Source organism: Lithobates pipiens, unplaced genomic scaffold (genome assembly GCF_037356315.1).
Source record: "Lithobates pipiens isolate NorthernLeopardFrog02 unplaced genomic scaffold, aLitPip1_a1.2 Scaffold_23, whole genome shotgun sequence".
NCBI classification, from domain to species: domain Eukaryota; kingdom Metazoa; phylum Chordata; class Amphibia; order Anura; family Ranidae; genus Lithobates; species Lithobates pipiens.
This window is the reverse complement of record NW_027507785.1, coordinates 122303533-122317210: the sequence shown is the minus strand read 5'-3', so window position 1 is coordinate 122317210 and position 13678 is coordinate 122303533. Positions and strand designations below refer to the sequence as shown.

At 42.3% G+C, this 13678-nt stretch overlaps 1 protein-coding gene across 1 annotated transcript in view; it reads left to right on the top strand.

Moving 5' to 3' along the window:
- Positions 1-13678, top strand: part of TOMM22 (translocase of outer mitochondrial membrane 22) — a 49456-nt gene that overhangs the window by 35096 nt on the left and 682 nt on the right. The window lies entirely within an intron of this gene.

The window sequence follows — 13678 nt, the reverse complement described above, 5'->3', positions numbered from 1 at the left end:
TTTAAAATAATCACGTTTTATTGCTTTGCAACCTGAAATGAAGGCACACACTTTTGTTTTATCCAGCTGTATTTAATAGTGCAACTTATAACATCCAAGTGAAACGGCTAACCCCAACATTTCAGGAAAAAAAACAATCACTGTTGGAAAAAGGATCCCCCACATATCAGTATTTTGTTGGACCACATTTTGCTTTAATTACAGCCTTTAGTCTGTTGGGATATGTCTCTACTAACTTTGCACATCTAGACTTTGTAATATTTGCTCACTCTCCTTTGCAGAACTGCTCAAGTTCAGTTAAATTTGATGGTGACCATTTGTGAACTGCAGTTTACAAGTTATTTCACAGATTTTCAATGGGGTTTAGGTCTGGGCTCTGACTAGACCATTCAAGGACATTCATTTTTTTCTCCAACTACTGTGTGGTCATTTTTGCCGTGTGATTTGGGTTATTGTCATGTTGGAAGGTAAACCTTCCCGTTGCCAACTTTGTGGCAGAGGGTAGCAGATTTTCCTCAAGAATTTGATGGTATTTTGTCCCATCCATTTCTCCTTTTATATTTACAAGTGATCCAGTCCTTTCTGTAGAGAAACATCCCCATAACAGGATACTACCACCTCCATACTTTACTGGTGTTATTTGGATGGGGAGCTGTATTGGATTTCCGCCAGACCTATTGTTTCGTGTTGGTTCCCAATTATTCAATTTTAGTCTCATCTGACCACAACCCCTTTTTCCATGTGGCCTCAGAATCTTCAAGGTGCATTTAAGGCGGTCAGATGAGACTAAAATTGAATAATTTGGCCTCAACACCAAACGATATGTCTGGCGGAAATCTGATACAGCTCCCCATCCAAATAACACCATTCCTACAGTAAAGCATGGGGGTGTTAATGTGTTGTGTTATGGGGGTGTTGCTCTGCAGCATGACTGGAGCACTTGTCAGGATAAAATGAAAAAAGGACGGGGCGAAATATAATAAAATTCTTGAGGAAAATGTGTTGCCCCTCTGTATGTACAGCTGCAAATATGATACGTAATTGTGTATTGAACTGTATTTTCATTGTGCTCATGTTGGGCACTTTGGTCATTGAACCAATGTATTTTATTTTTTTTGTATATCTTGTGAATAAAAATGGCAAAAAATAAAAATCTGTTGCCCTCTGCCAGAAAGTTGTCAATGAGAAGAACGTTTACCCTCCAACATGACAATGACCCAAAAGCACACAGCAAAAATGACCACAGAGTGGTTGAAGGAGAAAGGGTAAATGTCCTTGCATGGTCTAGTCTGAGACAAAATTTTGTGTTACTAAACACAACAACGGTAAAATCAGTCTCTATATGCAGTAAAGTATGCTTTATACTCACTGGAACCTAAGGGGTTAATCATCTGCATTTTGTTAAAAGGCTGTTTGATCCTGTCTTCTCTGATCCCATCCTTGTTCCACAGTCCCCAATTATCTGCTGATAGAACAGAGCCTTGGGGGAAACCTGCACACGCTCAGTTTGGTGTGTATTGCTAGAGAGAGGGTCAGGGGTCCTGAAGCTTCATAGGACAATCAGGGGAGAATTAAAACTCCTACAAGCTTTAACCAGACACTGATAGAAGTTACAAGACTGCTCTAACTACTGATGAGAAAAGGTATTCAGCCGTTTTATATTTACTAATATAGTTGCATTTCCATGTTCTGTGTACTGTGGGAGACCAGATATATTGAATGCAGGGTTCTGGGTTTAGTAATAATTTAAACCACATTGAAAATCTGTGGAATGATTTGAAGACTGCAGTCCACAAACAGCCACCATCAAATGTAACTGAACTTGAGTAGTTCTGCAAAGAAGAATGGGAAAATATTGCAAAAATCTAGATGTGCAAAGTTAGTAGAGCCATATCCCAACAGACTAAAGGCTGTAATTTAAAGAAAACCAACAAAAACTCTTTTCAGGCTGCAAAGCAACAAAATGTGATTATTTTAAAGGGGGTGATTCTTTTCTATACCCATTGTATACATCATAAATGTTTTTTCTCTTATATTCACCGACCGACACAGCTCCTCTCTGTAACTAAAGGGGTTGTATAGCCTGCCATTAGGAGAAACTAGGCAAAATTGTTACACAATACACAACTTTAATCCCGCCCCGGGGGGGGGGGGGGCGGGCCCCGTGCTATCAACCCTTCCCACTGCACCTAGCAGCTTCAGTTTTTATTTTGCTTAGCAAGGAGAATGACCTAGGAAACCCTGCGGGCCTTTTAGTCCATATTTTTGCTGCTTTTTGCGCAAGATGAAATATCCTGTGACCTTCTATCAACTGCCGGCTGGTAAGTTATATCCTTGTAGTCTCCCCAGTCCGGCCATCGAGGGTGAGCAGGCCGCAGCTAAGGCTCTGCAGGCCATGACATGCCTCATCTCCAGAGGTGGTCGGTGAGCTTCAATGCTCCGGGGTATACATATGACCGGGCTACTGATGTCTGGATCACAGTATACCGAGGCCAGCAGCTCTGCAGATCGTTGCACCGCTGGTGGGAGCTGCTGCTGACACAGTTTTATTCTCTCTGCAACTGGGAACCTCCTAGGGATTACAGGCACTGCTGTGGCTATCACAGAATTCCCCAGGGTGGTGAGTCTAGCGCTAAGTAACACACACGCACGCACGCGGCGGCAGCAGGAGAGTGGGACCTTAACTGTCCTAAGTCCCCTTGCAGGTGGCAGACAGGCTAGGGTCAGCATGGCTTCAGAAACTGGTTTCTTCCCCCGAAATCCAGCTACAGCAACCGGTGCGCATGGACACCCTGACGGCTGTCCTTGACTCCTAAGATGGAGGCGGCACATGGCAGGAAAGGTGCAAGTAAGAGGCCCCTGCCAACACCCCCCCCCCCCCCCCCCCGTCCTCTGGGGAGAGCTCTGATGCAGACTTGGGCCCTGCTGCAGCTGGAGACCCCTGCTCTGACCTTTCACATGTGGCTGACCAGGACAGTGAGGATGATCCCCGTCTGGGCGCTTGTTGGAGCACTTATCACAGCTGTGCGTGATACCCTGAAGATACAGGAGCCAGTGGATTCCTCTGCTGATGTACTGGTCCCTTTTGGGTCCCGCAAGCATGTTCCCCTAAGGTGTTCCCGTATTTGACTTATTTTGACAAATTCATCTACAGGGAATGGGGTCGCCTGCAACGGACCTTTTCGGTCCCCAAAAATTTGGCGGTGCGTTGCCCCTTTGAGGAAAGCCTTCTCAAAATGTGGTCGGCTACTCCGGTCGTGGACCCCCCAGTATCTAGGTTAAATAAAGTAACCACGATCCCGGTTGAGGGGACTCCTGCATTCAAGGATCCCACGGACAGGAAGGCCGAAGCAGTGGCTCGTTCCATGTTTACGGTTGTGGGGTCAGCCGTGCGACCTGTACTGGCATCCGCACTGGTGTCGCAGACACTGACTGAGTGGGCAAAACTTCCGCAACCGTCCTTTCTACCGAAGGTGGTTTCGGCCTTTCATATCAATGAGGACATTGTATTGCCATCATTGTGTCCTAAGCCGAAGCACCCCAAGGAGGTGGCCCTTCACGCTCCTAGATGTGGTAGGGCCCTGAAGGTGTACTTGTCTGCCACAGCTTCCTTTCAGAAGTTAGACTCACTGTTTGTTTCGTGGCTGGTCCTAAGAAGGGCATGGCGGTTTCGTCGGCCACTATTTCCAGGTGGATCAGACAGATTGTAGTCCAAGCCTACGCCTTGAAGGGGCAGGTGCCTCTCTTTACAGTCACGGCCCACTCTACAAGAGCAATCGGAACGTCTTGGGCCTTCCGACACCAAGCGTCTGTCGCTCAGGTGTGTAAGGCGGCGACCTGGTCGTCTGTCCATACATTTACCAAGTTCTACAAGGTAGGCGTCAGTGCATCGGCTGATGCCTGTTTTGGCCCCAAAGTTTTGCAGGCGGCCGTGTAGTTGCAATTTTAACGCAGTACTGTTTTGTTAATGCACTGTTGCATTACTTCCGCAATGTTGCGGTCTTGGATCACTCCTGTTGAGGATACCCGGTTATATAGTGGTGTTTTTCCACACACTGCTGTTTTTTTGGTGGGTTTAGTTTCACTAGTTCCCACTTGCCATGGTGAATGAAGTTTTTATGCCGTTTTTCCCACCCCTCGTTTGGCACTGCTTGGGGGGACATCCCATTAAGTTACAGAGAGGAGCTGTGTCAGCCGGCGAATATAAGAGAAAATAGGATTTTTGTACTTACCGTAAAATCCTTTTCTCTGTAATTCACCGACAGACACAGCACTCACCCCTCCTTTTTTTTTTTTTTTCTTCGTTATACTGCTTGTTGACGTACTGAAGCTCCTGGGAGCAGTGGGAAGGGTTGATAGCACGGGGCCCGTCCCCCTGGGGCAGGATTAAAGTTCTGTGTATTGTGTATCAATTTTGCCTAGTTTCTCCTATGGGCAGGCTATACAACCCATTTAGTTAGAGAGGAGCTGTCGGTCGGTGAATTACAGAGAAAAGGATTTTACGGTAAGTACAAAAAAATCCTATTTTTTTTATTTTATTTTTCCCCCACACAAATATACATCTAAAAAATACACAGATGTTTAATTATGCCATGTGCATGTACCTTAGTTTATAAAGCATATGTGCTGCTGACAGACAGAAGAGATGGGGAATAGGAGTGACACAGATAAATATCCAAGCAGAATGCAGATATATTGGTATACAATCAGTTCTGGCAGCATGCGTCTCTAAGTTGCAGCACGATCCTTGATCCCTATGACGGCTTACATTTTTTGTAAGCAGTTGCATGTGAACAGGCTTGTTGGGAATTATATTATTATATTGATACACAGTGTCAATTTACCTGTGTCAAAATTATAGCTGTGGATATTGACTACTAATCCTTATCAAATACCACCTTTATCGAAGATTGGACACAGTTACCCATTTCAGCCAATTTAGGAGTTTTCAGCTATTTTTTTGTAAGCCTGAACAAAATGCAATGCAACTTGATCTAAATGTTAGTAAGTGGGGTACAACTCGCACCATTTATTTTATTCATTACAGGTACCTATATAGCGCCATCAATTTACGCAGCGCTTTACATATACAGTCGTTCTCAAAAGTTTGCATACCCTGGCAGAAATTGTGAAATTTTTGCTTTAATATTGAAAATATGACTGATCATGCCAAAAAAACTGTCTTTTATTTAAGGATAGCAATCACCGGTCAAATCCCAACCACATGAAGCCATTTATTATCGCAGTTTTTTGGATCCTTTTTAAATCCTAACAGAAATCGCCCAAATGGCCCTGATAAAAAGTTTACATACCCTGGGATGTTTGGCCTTGGTACAGAGACAGAAGGTGGCACACCGGTTAAAATGGCAATTTTAAATGCTAATTTGTGGCTTTTTAAATCACAATTGGTGTCTGTGTATAAATAGACAATGAGTTTGTTAGATCTCACATGGGTGCACTAAGCAGGCTAGACACTGAGCTATGAGGAGGTAGAAAAGAACAGTCAAAAGACCTGAGTAACAAAGATGGAAAAGAATATAAAAAGATATCCAAAGACTTGAATATGATAGTCAGTACTTATTAAGAAGTGGACAATTTGGGGCTCTTTTGATGCCAAGGTCAGGTAGACCAAGAAAGGTTGCAGCCACAACTGGCAGAAGAATTGCTCAGGATACAAAGAAAACCCCCACGGTTAACTGCAGGAGAAATACAGGCTGCTCTCCAAAAAGATGGCGTGGTTGTTTTTAAGGAGCATAATTCAACGATTCTTGAACAAAAAAGAGCTGCATGGTTGAGCTGCCAGAAGGAAGCCTTTACTGCGCCAATGCCACAAAAAAGCTGATGAGGCATGTCAAGGTTGGGCATATTGTACCAGGCTTTTTGTGAAACTTGTACAGTAAAGACTTCTTTATGGCAACTTGACCATGCAGCTCTTTTTTGTTCAAGTATCATCATAATAGTTATAGAAGTAGAAGAAACCGCGCTAAATAACCTTACGTATTGGATAGACCAAAAAAGGGGCAGTGGGCTCAGAAAAAAGTATGTGTGTGTGTGTATATGTATGTGTGTGTATATATGTATATGTATATATATATATATATATATATATATATGTGTGTGTATGTATATATATATATATATTGTGTATAATTTTAGGTTGCAGCCCCCCCACAAAAAGAAAATCCCCAATTGGGGTTTCTTCCAACAATAAATACGATTTAACAGCCGGGGTAACTGGCGCTACCTATTTAGCACGAACACGTATTAATTCTCAATACTGAAAAAGATGTATTTTTAGAGGAAAAAGTCAAAAAATGCCAGAAAATCCAATAAAAACGACAAATTTCACAACTAATAGTTTTCATATATCTAATTCTAACCAAATAAAGATAATTACTCCATCCGGAGGGCAATAAATCCTTTAGAACCCACTTATTTCAGTCCAAACCAAAAAGGAACACAAAAAACAGCTTCTACCAGAGTCGTGTGCAGTCGCACAGATTGCCTAATGCGACTAGTTAGACACGGCCGTAGTAAATATGATTGTTTATAACCTTATTTTGAAGACTCAATGTAATCCCGAAACAAACCATGCATAAATCCTGTGGGAATGAAACTAAATAACGAAAGATAGTACTTAGTGCGACTTTTCCTTAACCAGTTGCCGACCGCCGCACGACGATGTACGTCGATAGCATGGCACGGGCAGGCATATTGGCGTACATGTACGTCCCTTGCCTCCCGCGGGTCGGGGGCCCGATCGGGCCCCCGCCCGGTGCCTGCGGCGGTCGGTATTCGTGCGGGAGCGATCCCGGACGAGGGGACGGCCATTCGTTCATGGCCACCCCCTCGCGATCGCTCCCGACGAATAGGAATCCCCCGTGACATCACTTCCTCTCCTGTAATGTAAACACAGGAGAGGAAGTGATGTATTCTCTCCTCCGTGTCGGTATTTTTCGTTCCGACACGGAGGAGAGCGGATCGGTGAGTTGCACCAACACTCTACACATACAGTAGAACATGCCAGGCACACTCACACCCCCCCTTTACCCCCCGATCACCCCCCCAATTACCCCTGCCCCCCAGTCACAGTGACACCAATGTCATTTTTTTTTTTTTTTTTTTTTTTTTTGCATTGGTGTCATTTGTGACTGTAATAACTGTTAGGGCAGTTAGAGTTAGCCCCCTTTAGTTCTAATGTACCCCCCTAACCCCCCCAATAAAGGTTTAACCCCGTGATCACCCCCCGTCGCCAGTGTCACTAAGGCTGGGTTCACATTGCAGCGGTTTATGAGAACGAATGTGATTCGCACCGCACTGCAGTGCAAATCACATCCGATCTCTGTGCGATTCGAGTTCAGCCATTCGCCGCACCCGCCGCAAATTCGCACGGGACCCTTTTTTTGGCCCGCAGCAGAATCGGATCGCATGGGTGTTCACACCATGCGATCCGAGTTTGCAGATCGCACTGCGATATGCGAACTGATCTGGGGGTGTCAGTAACATTTCACTGACACTCCCAGCAGTTCGCATAGGGCAGTGTGAACTGCCGCCGGGAGGCATGCGATGCGGGAACCCGCCGCGCATTCGTGGCGTTCCCGCATCGCTCCAGTGTGAACCCAGCCTAATAAGCGATCATTTTTCTGATCGCCGTATTAGTGTCACAGGTGACGCTAGTTAGGCAGGTAGGTATTTAGGTTCGCCGCAGCTTTTTATAGCGCCAGGGACCCCCATATACTACCGCATAAAGCCCCCTGATTGCCCCCTAGTTAACCCTTTCACCAGTGATCACCATATAACTGTTACAGGTGACGCTGGTTGGTTAGTTATTTTTTATAGTTTCAGGGCACCCGCCATTTATTACCTAATAAAGGTTTAACCCCCTGATCACCCGGCGGGTGTCATTTGTGACTAATAACTGTTAGGGCAGTTAGGGTTAGCCCCCTTTAGTTCTAAGGTACCCCCCTAACCCCCCCAATAAAGGTTTAACCCCGTGATCACCCCCCGTCGCCAGTGTCACTAAGGCTGGGTTCACATTGCAGCGGTTTATGAGAACGGATGTGATTCGCACCGCACTGCAGTGCAAATCACATCCGATCTCTGTGCGATTCGAGTTCAGCCATTCGCCGCACCCGCCGCACCCGCCACACCCGCCGCACCCGCCGCAAATTCGCACGGGACCCTTTTTTTGGCCCGCAGCAGAATCGGATCGCATGGGTGTTCACACCATGCGATCCGAGTTTGCAGATCGCACTGCGATATGCGAACTGATCTGGGGGTGTCAGTAACATTTCACTGACACTCCCAGCAGTTCGCATAGGGCAGTGTGAACTGCCGCCGGGAGGCATGCGATGCGGGAACCCGCCGCGCATTCGTGGCGTTCCCGCATCGCTCCAGTGTGAACCCAGCCTAATAAGCGATCGTTTTTCTGATCGCTGTATTAGTGTCACAGGTGACGCTAGTTAGGCAGGTAGGTATTTAGGTTCGCCGCAGCTTTTTATAGCGCCAGGGACCCCCATATACTACCGCATAAAGCCCCCTGATTGCCCCCTAGTTAACCCTTTCACCAGTGATCACCATATAACTGTTACAGGTGACGCTGGTTGGTTAGTTATTTTTTTATAGTTTCAGGGCACCCGCCATTTATTACCTAGTCTCACTAGTGTACCCCTAAATTTAGGGGTGTCTACTTTCCAAAATGGGGTCATTTGGGGGGGTTTGTGCCATCTTGGCATTTTATGGCCTTCAAAACTGTAACGCCCTTAGAAAGCCTGAAGGCGGTGCTTGGTTTTCGGGGCCCCGTACGCGGCTAGGCTCCCAAAAAGTCCCACATATGTGGTATCCCCGTACTCAGGAGAAGCAGCAGAATTTATTTTGGGGTGTCATTTCACATATGCCCATGGCATGCGTGAGCAATATATCATTTAGTGACAACTTTGTGAAAAAAAAAAAAAAAAAAAAAAGTTTGTAATTTTCCCGCAACTTGTGGCAAAATATAAAATATTCCATGGACTCAACATGCCTCTCAGCAAATAGCTTGGGGTGTCTACTTTCTAAAATGGGGTCATTTGTGGGGGTTTTGTGCCATCTTGGCATTTTATGGCCTTCAAAACTGTAATAGGTAGTGAGAAGTGAACTCAAAAATTTACGCCCTTAGAAAGCCTGAAGGCGGTGCTTGGTTTTCGGGGCCCCGTACGCGGCTAGGCTCCCAAAAAGTCCCACATATGTGGTATCCCCGTACTCAGGAGAAGCAGCAGAATTTATTTTGGGGTGTCATTTCACATATGCCCATGGCATGTGTGAGCAATATATCATTTAGTGACAACTTTGTGAAAAAAAAAAAAAAAAAAAAAAAGTTTGTAATTTTCCCGCAACTTGTGGCAAAATATAAAATATTCCATGAACTCAACATGCCTCTCAGCAAATAGCTTGGGGTGTCTACTTTCTAAAATGGGGTCATTTGTGGGGGTTTTGTGCCATCTTGGCATTTTATGGCCTTCAAAACTGTAATAGGTAGTGAGAAGTGAACTCAAAAATGTACGCCCTTAGAAAGCCTGAAGGCGGTGCTTGGTTTTCGGGGCCCCGTACGCGGCTAGGCTCCCAAAAAGTCCCACATATGTGGTATCCCCGTACTCAGGAGAAGCAGCAGAATTTATTTTGGGGTGTTATTTCACATACGCCCATAGCATGTGTGAGCAATATATCATTTAGTGACAACTTTGTGTAAAAAAAAAAAAAAATTTTTTTTTTTGTCATTATTCAATCGCTTGAGGCAAAAAAATAAAATATTCAATGGGCTCAACATGCCTCTTATCAATTTCCTTAGGGGGTCTACTTTCCAAAATGGGGTCATTTGGGGGGGTTTTGTACTGCCCTGCCATTTTAGCACCTCAAGAAATGAGATAGGCAGTCGTAAACTAAAAGCTGCGTAAATTGCAGAAAACGTACCTTAGTTTGTAGATGTGACAACTTTTGCGCAAACCAATAAATATACAATTATTGACTTTTTTTTTACCAAAGACATGTGGCTGAATACATTTTGGCCTAAATGTATGACTAAAATTGAGTTTATTGGATTTTTCTAATAACAAAAAGTAGAAAATATCATTTTTTTTCAAAATTTGCGGTCTTTTTACGTTTATATCGCAAAAAATAAAAATCGCAGAGGCAATCAAATACCATCAAAAGAAAGCTCTATTTGTGGGAAGAAAAGGACGCAAATTTTGTTTGGGTACAACATTGCATGACCGCGCAATTACCAGTTAAAGCAGCGCAGTGCCAAAGTGTAAAAAGACCTCTGGTCATTTACCAGCAAAATGGTCCGGTCTGAAAGTGGTTAAAGTCGCATCAGTACTAAAGTGTAGTTATACCAACATTCTATCAGCTAAAATAATAGTTGTAAAAATGCAACTCAATTAATATATGTGAAAAATAAGTATGACAAAAGTGCAAGTAGGAAAAACACAACATATATAAAGAAACAGCAAATTATATAACACAGCTTGTACTAAAAAATACACCTGTGAGAATTTTTTTTTAAAAAATATATATAATAATGACACTCAAAATATAAAAATAAAATTACTAAAAATAAAAATAAAAAATAAAAATAAAAGTGAAGGTATAGTGTCCAATTATCCAAAAAAATCTTCAGTAGTGCAAATCCAACTGAAAATGTTCATAAAGTGACTTTAGTGCTTCTTGTGCAATCTTCAAAGTGACTTCCGTGCTCCCCCACAAGGTACCCCACTCACCAGAAGAATACACCCCTGCAGGGGTAATTCGCCTTTAAACCAAATCTGACGGTATCCAGCTCCTTGAACCGTGTATTTCGTGATCATTCGTATCCAAAAGGAGATTCCAATTATATCCTCATAGGAAAGAAATTATAGTCTCCATAGTGTAATCCGTATAAAAAACACAATTTATTTCCACAAAAATTACAAAAACAAAAAACAAATTTCATATACTAAAAAAATGTGGAAACACAATCCACCAAAGGATCTGCTTTATATAGACTCCATAGATTATTGATCCAATTCTCCGGTAGCAGTCCAGAAAAAACAAAAAAATAAAAAATATATAGTATTAAAATCAAACTATGGAAAAACACGCTAGTGACTCTCTGTCCCAGGAAAAACAAAAAACAGTATCAGATATAACAATCGCTCCAAGGCGATGTCCCGGGATTGGTCCTGTTTTTAGTTAGATAGCTCTAATATTTGTAAGTCCCCTTTAGGATAGAGCCCTTTTTAGCGCGAATTCCAAATGAACAACGGGTACCCTTCGGTGGATATGCAGCGTGCGCTCCAACTGCGTTCCAACCACCGTAGGCGACCCGGAAATGACATGGTAAGCGTAACTCCGTCGAACGCGTTTCGCCACTGAAGACGTCAATGACGAAATGCGTTCGACGGAGTTGCGCTTACCACGTCATTTCCGGGTCGCCTACGGTGGTTGGAGCGCACGCTGCGTATCCACCGAACGGTACCCGTTGTTCATTTGGAATTCGCGCTAAAAAGGGCTCTATCCTAAAGGACTTAAAAATATTAGAGTTATCTAACTAAACAGGACCAATCCCGGGACATCGCCTTGGAGCGATTGTTATATCTGATACTGTTTTTTGTTTTTCCTGGGACAGAGAGTCACTAGCGTGTTTTTCCATAGTTTGATTTTAATACTATATATTTTTTATTTTTTTGTTTTTTCTGGACTGCTACCGGAGAATTGGATCAATAATCTATGGAGTCTATATAAAGCAGATCCTTTGGTGGATTGTGTTTCCACATTTTTTTAGTATATGAAATTTGTTTTTTGTTTTTGTAATTTTTGTGGAAATAAATTGTGTTTTTTATACGGATTACACTATGGAGACTATAATTTCTTTCCTATGAGGATATAATTGGAATCTCCTTTTGGATACGAATGATCACGAAATACACGGTTCAAGGAGCTGGATACCGTCAGATTTGGTTTAAAGGCGAATTACCCCTGCAGGGGTGTATTCTTCTGGTGAGTGGGGTACCTTGTGGGGGAGCACGGAAGTCACTTTGAAGATTGCACAAGAAGCACTAAAGTCACTTTATGAACATTTTCAGTTGGATTTGCACTACTGAAGATTTTTTGGATAATTGGACACTATACCTTCACTTTTATTTTTTAATTTTATTTTTAGTAATTTAATTTTTATATTTTGAGTGTCATTATTATATATATTTTTAAAAAAAAATTCCCACAGGTGTATTTTTTAGTACATATACACATATATATATTTTAGGTCCTGTGATTTTGGGTACGAGCTGTGTTATATAATTTGCTGTTTCTTTATATATGTTGTGTTTTTCCTACTTGCACTTTTTGTCATACTTATTTTTCACATATATTAATTGAGTTGCATTTTTACAACTATTATTTTAGCTGATAGAATGTTGGTATAACTACACTTTAGTACTGATGCGACTTTAAGGAAAAGTCGCACTAAGTACTATCTTTCGTTATTTAGTTTCATTCCCACAGGATTTATGTATGGTTTGTTTCGGGATTACATTGAGTCTTCAAAATAAGGTTATAAACAATCATATTTACCACGGCCGTGTCTAACTAGTCGCATTAGGCAATCTGTGCGACTGCACACGACTTTGGTAGAAGCTGTTTTTTGTGTTCCTTTTTGGTTTGGACTGAAATAAGTGGGTTCTAAAGGATTTATTGCCCTCCGGATGGAGTAATTATCTTTATTTGGTTAGAATTAGATATATGAAAACTATTAGTTGTGAAATTTGTCGTTTTTATTGGATTTTCTGGCATTTTTTGACTTTTTCCTCTAAAAAATACATCTTTTTCAGTATTGAGAATTAATACATCATCATAATAGTGCTTAAAAACAACCACGCCATATTTTTGGAGAGCAACCTGTATTTTTTCTGAGGTTACCTGTGGGTTTTTCTTTGTATTCCGAACAGGTCCTGTGGCAGTTGTGGCTGAAATCTTTCTTGAGCTACCTGCCCTTGGCTTAGTATTGAGATCCCCAAATTGTTCACTTTCCACAAATGATTGAACAGTACTTACTGGCATATGCAAGGCTTTGGATATCTTTATCTCCTTTTCCATCTTTGTAAAGTTTTATTACCTTTTTTACGCAGGTCTTTTGACTGTTCTTTTCTACCTCCTCATGGCTCAGTGTCTAGCCTGCTTAGAATCCATGTGAGAGCTAACAAATTCTGATTATACACGGGCACCAATTGTGATTTTAAAAAGCCACAAATGTGGGAAATTAACCTTTTAATTGCCATTTTAAACCATGTGTGCCACCACCTGTGTCTGTATGTAAACTTTTTATCAGGGCTATTTGGGTGATTCCTGTTATGATTTAAAAGATCCAAAAAATGGTGTGATAATAAATCTGATTGCTTTTCTTTAAATAAAAGACAACTTTTTGGTATGGTCAGTCATATTTTCAATATTGATACCAAAATTTCACAATTTCTACCAGGGAATGCACAACTGTACACTGTACACTGTAAATTCACATCTGTCCCTGCCCTCAAGGAGCTTACAATCTACGGTACCTAACTCACATTCACATATGCAAATACTAGGGTCCATTTAGACAGGAGCCATTTAACCTACCAGCGTGTCTTTGGAGTGTGGGAGGAAACTCATGCAGGCACAGGGAGAACAT